The following is a 7,653-nucleotide window of genomic DNA, read 5'->3' on the forward strand; positions in this document are numbered from 1 at the left end:
ATTCCAGAAGCTCGGCTACCATCATTCTCAATTTAATGAGTCTCTCTGAATAATTCCAAACATTTTGTAATCTCTTGGGACAAGCGGTCTCAATAGTGTAATCCAGGTTGATGTGGTCTAGGGGGGTTTCTACCGGTATCTCGGAGACAAGCCCAGGGTTTGTCCCTAATGGGCATTTGTTATGGAAAGCACTTGACCGAAAATAAACTGGATTTAGCATGCTCAGTTAGATGTCTTAGCCATACAGGGAAATTCCTGCAGAAAGAGAATTGCATTGTGTGATTTTCTACTAGATCCGACTGTACATTTTTTTTGACAGTTTGTGGATTCATTTTAATTAGGTTGTAATTAGTCTATAATGAATGTATGTATATAGCATATGTTTCTCCCTATAATGTATTATATTGTAGCCATGCTAAGCACACATTAGTATCAGTAATAATTGGTTCGTTCCATGAAAAGACGGTCTTTTGCGTCCCTTTGATATTTGAAGTAGAAATTGTGCACCAATATTGCATTTTAAAAGACCGTTATATTAAATGAAGTGCCTTTTAATATATAATCTAAAAATATATGTTTGTTAAAGTGCCAAAATTCAGCATTTTGACATGTCCCTACATCAACCCTGTGTCACTTCTTGTCACGTTCTGACCATAGTTCTTGTGTGTTTTGCTTGTTTTAGTGTTGGTCAGGACGTGAGCTGGGTGGGCATTCTATGTTGTGTGTCTAGTTTGTCTGTTTCTATGTTTGGCCTAATATGGTTCTCAATCAGAGGCAGGTGTTTTGTGCTGTCTCTGATTGGGAATCATATATAGGTGGCTTGTTTTGTGTTGGGGTTTGTGGGTGGTTGTTTCCTGTCTTTGTGTTTTCTCTGCACCAGATAGGGCTGTATCGGTTTGCCACATTTTTGTTATTTTGTATTGTTGTAAGTGTTCACTGTTTTCGTCTATTAAACATGTTGAGCACTGGCTACGCTGCGTGTTGGTCCGATCCCTGCTACACCTTCTCTTCTCTTGAGGAAGGCTGCCGTAACACTTCTAGGAAGATTTTAACCCACTTAATCCCCAAATTCCTACAAGTTTTACAATCATTGTAAAGCACTAGTTATTTTGTTTCTTTAACAAAGTAATTTATGTAGATTATTATTTATTTCATATGATTAGTGATTCATTTAGATCTGTCCTTCATTTTAAGGTCAACCCTGTTACGTGAACTGAAATCTCGTTCCAATATGCTTAAACTTTCCTTTTAAAATATTTTTTTCTCCAAAAGAAACATTGAACATCTAATAGTTAAATTATAGTGTAAAATCAGGTGAGCTATTTCTACTCTTTTTGGCCATTTTCTGGTGTTTTGTGGTGGTAACCATGTTACCCATAGACAGGGTAGAAATATTTTAATTATTTTTGGGAAAGATGAAGCTTTCATTCAATTGCCACTCCCTGTTGCAGACAACAAATGTCCATTCCCCCTTTCAAAGAGGGATTTATGAAGAAATCGTGAAACCATGTTAGTCAACCCTGTTACTTTATTTGAACTTAATAGCCACTTACTAAGCTTTTGATACGGTAGACCATTCCATTCTTGTGGGCCGGCTAAGGAGTATTGGTGTCTCAGAGGTCTTTGGCCTGGTTAGCTAACCGCCTCTCTCAAAGAGTGCAGTGTATAAAGTCAGAAAATATGCTGTCTCAGCTACTGCCTGTCACCAAGGGAGTACCCCAAGGCTCAATCCTAGGCCCCACACTCTTCTCAATTTACATCAACAACATAGCTCAGGTCGTAGGAAGCTCTCCCATCCATTTATATGCAGATGATACAGTCTTATACTCAGCTGGCCCCTCCCTGGATTTTGTGTTAAATGCTCTACAACAAAGCTTTCTTAGTGTCCAACAAGCTGTCTCTACCCTTAACCCTGTTCTGAACACCTCCAAAACAAAGGTCATGTGGTTTGGTAAGAAGAATGCCCCTCTTCCCACAGGTGTTATTACTATCTCTGAGGGTTTAGAGCTTGTGGTAGTCACCTCATACAAGTACTTGGGAGTATGGCTAGACTGTGCACTGTCCATCTCTCAGCACATATCAAAGCTGCAGGCTAAAGTTAAATATAGACTTGGTTTCCTCTATCGTAATCGCTCCTCTTTCACCCCAGCTGCCAAACTAACCCTGATTCAGATGACCATCCTACCCATGCTCGATTATGGAGACATAATTTATAGATCGGCAGGTATTGTGTTAGATGTTAGATGTTCTTCACCATTCGGCTATCAGATTTGCCACCAATGCTCCTTATAGGACACATCACTGCTCTCTATACTCCTCTGTAAATTGGTCATCTCTGTATACCCGTTGCAAGAACCACTGGTTGATGCTTATTTATCTGAGATATCTACTGCAGCTCTCATCCTCCACATACAACACCCGTTCTGCCAGTCACATTCTGTTAAAGGTCCCCAAAGCACATACAGTGGGGAGAACAAGTATTTGATACACTGCCGATTTTGCAGGTTTTCCTACTTACAAAGCATGTAGAGGTCTGTCATTTTTATCATAGGTACACTTCAACTGTGAGAGACGGAATCTAAAACAAAAATCCAGAAAATCACATTGTATGATTTTTAAGTAATTAATTTGCATTTTATTGCATGACATAAGTATTTGATCACCTACCAACCAGTAAGAATTCCGGCTCTCACAGACCTGTTAGTTTTTCTTTAAGAAGCCCTCCTGTTCTCCACTCATTACCTGTATTAACTGCACCTGTTTGAACTCGTTACCTGTATAAAAGACACCTGTCCACACACTCAATCAAACAGACTCCAACCTCTCCACAATGGCCAAGACCAGAGAGCTGTGTAAGGACATCAGGGATAAATTGTAGACCTGTACAAGGCTGGGATGGGCTACAGGACAATAGCCAAGCAGCTTGGTGAGAAGGCAACAACTGTTGGCACAATTATTAGAAAATGGAAGAAGTTCAAGATGACGGTCAATCACCCTCGGTCTGGGGCTCCATGCAAGATCTCACCTCGTGGGGCATCAATGATCATGAGGAATGTGAGGGATCAGCCCAGAACTACACGGCAGGACCTGGTCAATGACCTGAAGAGAGCTGGGACCACAGTCTCAAAGAAAACCATTAGTAACACACTACGCCGTCATGGATTAAAATCCTGCAGCGCACGCAAGGTCCCCCTGCTCAAGCCAGCGCATGTCCAGGCCCGTCTGAAGTTTGCCAATGACCATCTGGATGATCCAGAGGAGGAATGGGAGAAGGTCATGTGGTCTGATGAGACAAAAATAGAGCTTTTTGCTCTAAACTCCACTCGCCGTGTTTGGAGGAATAGAAGGATGAGTACAACCCCAAGAACACCATCCCAACCGTGAAGCATGGAGGTGGAAACATCATTCTTTGGGGATGCTTTTCTGCAAAGGGGACAGGACGACTGCACCGTATTGAGGGGAGGATGGATGGGGCCATGTATCGCGAGATCTTGACCAACAACCTCCTTCCCTCAGTAAGAGCATTGAAGATGGGTCGTGGCTGGATCTTCCAGCATGACAACGACCCGAAACACACAGCCAGGGCAACTAAGGAGTGGCTCCGTAAGAAGCATCTCAAGGTCCTGGAGTGGCCTAGCCAGTCTCCAGACCTGAACCCAATAGAAAATCTTTGGAGGGAGCCGAAAGTCCGTATTGCCCAGCGACAGCCCCGAAACCTGAAGGATCTGGAGAAGGTCTGTATGGAGGAGTGGGCCAAAATCCCTGCTGCAGTGTGTGCAAACCTGGTCAAGAACTACAGGAAACGTATGATCTCTGTAATTGCAAACTAAGGTTTCTGTACCAAATATTCAGTTCTGCTTTTCTGATGTATCAAATACTTATGTCATGCAATAAAATGCAAATTAATTACTTAAAAATCATACAATGTGATTTTCTGGATTTTTGTTTTAGATTCCTTCTCTCACAGTTGAAGTGTACCTATGATAAAAATTACAGACCTCTACATGCTTTGTAAGTAGGAAAACCTGCAAAATTGTCAGTGTATCAAACACTTGTTCTCCCCACTGTACATCCCTAGGTCGTTCCTCATTTCAGTTCGTTGCAGCTTGCGACTGGATCGAGCTGCAGCAAACACTCAAACTGGACAGTTTTATCTCAATCTCTTCATTCAAAGACTCAATCATGGTCACTCTTACTGACGGTTGTGGATGCTTTGTGTGATGTATTGTTGTCTCTACCTTCTTGACCTTTGTGCTGTTGACTGTGCCCAATAATGTTTGTACCATGTTTTGTGCTGCTACCATGTTGTGTTGCTACCATGTTGTTATGTTGTGTTTCTACCATGCTGTGTAGTCATGTGTTGCTACCTTGCTATGTTGTTGTCTTATGTCTCTCTTTATGTAGTGTTGTGTTGCCTCTCTTGTTGTGATGTGTGTTTTGTTCTATATTTATATTGTATTAATATTTTTTTTTAAATCCCAGGCCCCCGTCCATGTAGGAGGCCTTTTACCTTTTGGTAGGCCATCATTGTAAATAAGATTTGTTCTTAACTGACTTGTTAAATAAAATAAATAAAAAATACTACAGTGCCTTCACCTATCAATACACAATACCTCATAATGACAAAGTAAAAACATGTTTTTAGAAATGTTAGCAAATGTATTTAAAATGAAATACATAAATATCTAATTTACATAAGTATTCACACCCCTGAGTCAATACATGTTAGAATCACCTTTGGCAGCGATTACAGCTGTGAGTCTTTCTGGGTAAGTCTTTAAGAGCTTTGCACACCTGGATTGTGCAACATTTGCACATTATTATTTTTTAAATTCTTCAAACTCTGTCAAGTTGGTTGTTGATCATTGCTAGACAGCCATTTTCAAGTGTTGACATATATCTTCAAACCAATTTAAGTCAAAACTGTAACTATGCCAGTCTGGAACATTCAATGCTGTCTTGGTAAGCAAGTGTATATTTGGCCTTGTGTTTTAGAGTACTTTGCCAGCAGCATACCACCCTGCATACCACTGCTGGCTTGCTTCTGAAGCTAAGCAGGGTTGGTCCTGGTCAGGCCCTGGATGGGAGACCAGATGCTGCTGGAAGTGGTGTTGGAGGGCCAGTAGGAGGCACTCTTTCCTCTGGTCTAAACAAAGATCCCAATGCCTCAGGGCAGTGATTGGGGACACTGCTCTGTGTAGGCTGCTGTCTTTCGGATGGGACGTTAAACAGGTGTCCTGACTCTCTGAGGTCATTAAAGATCCCATGGCACTTATCGTAAGAGTAGGGGTGTTAACCCCGGTGTCCTGGCTAAATTCCCAATCTGGCCCTCAACCATCACGGTCACCTAATAATCCCCAGTTTACAATTGGCTCATTCATCCCCCTCCTCTCCCCTGTAACTATTCCCCAGGTCGTTGCTGCAAATGAGAATGTGTTCTCAGTCAACTTACCTGGTAAAATAACGGATAAATAAATAAAATAAAAACTTTCCTGCTGAAAGGTGAATTTGTCTCCCAGTGTCTATTGGAAAGCAGACTGAACCAGGTTTTCCTCTAGGATTTTGCCTGTGCTTATCTCTATTCCATTTATTTTTATCCCAAAAAACTCCCTATTCCTTGCAAATTACAAGCATACCCATAACATAATGCAGCCACCACCATTCTTGAAAATATGAAGGTCAGTACTGCATTTCGTTGTACTGTACTTGTACTTGTTCAATGACAATTAAATTGAATCTAATCTAATGAGTGATGTGTTGTATAACGCTTTGTGTTGTCGTGTCTGACTATGATTAAATGATATGACATGCTATTTTATCAAATTGATTACGTGATTAAATTAAACCATGCAACAATTAAACCATTAATAACCTGGGGCACCACGGAAGCATTCATTTATATAGAGCGGTTATCTCCCGAATCCACTCTTAAAGATCTGAAGATCTTTTACATCAATAGCAGTTAATTATTAATCGTCAACCCGATCGGTCTCATTCTGATTGTCGTAAAGTACTTGGTTATCTGCACGAACCCTAGCTAATAAGTTTAATCAGCAATACACAAATTGGCTTAATTATATATTTTCTAAATAATCACACAGAATTACATATATATACACAGGATAGATCACACATCAAATACTAATCATGTCATGAAAAGCCCCTTGTGGGCTAACCCGATATGATGGCTGGTTACACAAAGGAAGGGGGTTGGGTTTGAATGAAAGAGCGGGAAGACTGAGGGACAAAGGGATTGAATCTCTATCGGACCTTGAGAAGCTATGCTACAGTAAATACAGAATTTTCTGCATTCTTATAACCACCCATTTGGAAGAGGAAAATGCAAGATACATATATTTACTCTGAGCTGCACTTTGATAGATGGGTCGAAGATGGAATGCTGGTTTACCCAGCAGAGATTGCCATTGTCCTTTGAATAATCTTTTTGGTTGTAGTGTTGTAGAGCGGATACGTTAAAGTACCCTGTCGTTCTTCTGAGATTGAAATTCACCCTTTTACACGTTAGAACAGCAGTCCTAACATTTCTAGAATTAAATGTTAATTTCGTTAGGTTATAGTTGAAATTAGCCCTTTTAAACGTATGGACACCAGTCCTCATGTCGTCGGGAACTAAGGTTGACTTCCGTCAACGGGCTTTTGTACTGTGGGAGAGAAGGGTGTGTTTCATAGTTCTCAACCAGTGTCTGTTCACTTGGGTGTGGCCACTGAATGAGCATTGTTTACTTATGAAAACAATTCTCTCATTTAGAAGCTAAAATTACATTTAATCTTTTCACAAATAGTTTCATATTTAAACATTTAAATTGCACAACAATTCCATGTGAATCTGATAACTAGAATGTGTAGACTTTCCAATATACAATTTATGTCGTTCTATCATCAGATATAATGTCCCAGCCACCAACTGATCTGACATAATATTCTTTAACTTCTCTAGGGTCGACTTCGGTGATGTCATTTACAAAATAGCCTCCAAAACCCTACTCAATAAATTGGATGCAGTCTATCACAGTGCCATCCGTTTTGTCACCAAAGCCCCATATACTACCCACCACTGCGACCTGTACACTCTCGTTGGCTGGCCCTCGCTTCATACTCGTCGCCAAACCCACTGGTTCTAGGTCATCTACAAGACCCTGCTAGGTAAAGTCCCCCCTTATCTCAGCTCGCTGGTCACCATAGCAACACCTACCTGTAGCACGCGCTCCAGCAGGTTTATCTCTCTGGTCACCCCCAAAACCAATTCTTCCTTTGGCCGCCTCTCCTTCCAGTTCTCTGCTGCCAATGACTGGAACGAACTACAAAAATCTCTGAAACTGGAAACACTTATCTCCCTCACTAGCTTTAAGCACCAGCTGTCAGAGCAGCTCATAGATTACTGCACCTGTACATAGCCCATCTATAATTTAGCCCAAACAACTACCTCTTTACCTACTTTATTTATTTATTTATTTTGCTCCTTTGCACCCCATTATTTCTGTCTCTACTTTGCGCTTTCTTCCACTGCAAACCAACCATTCCAGTGTTTTTATTTTTTATTTTACTTGCTGTGTTGTATTTACTTCGCCACCATGGCCTTTTTATATTTTTATTTATTTATATATATATTTGTTTGCCTTCACCTCCCTTATC

The sequence above is a fragment of the Salvelinus alpinus genome, chromosome 30 (genome assembly GCF_045679555.1).
Source record: "Salvelinus alpinus chromosome 30, SLU_Salpinus.1, whole genome shotgun sequence".
In the NCBI taxonomy this organism is placed as follows: domain Eukaryota; kingdom Metazoa; phylum Chordata; class Actinopteri; order Salmoniformes; family Salmonidae; genus Salvelinus; species Salvelinus alpinus.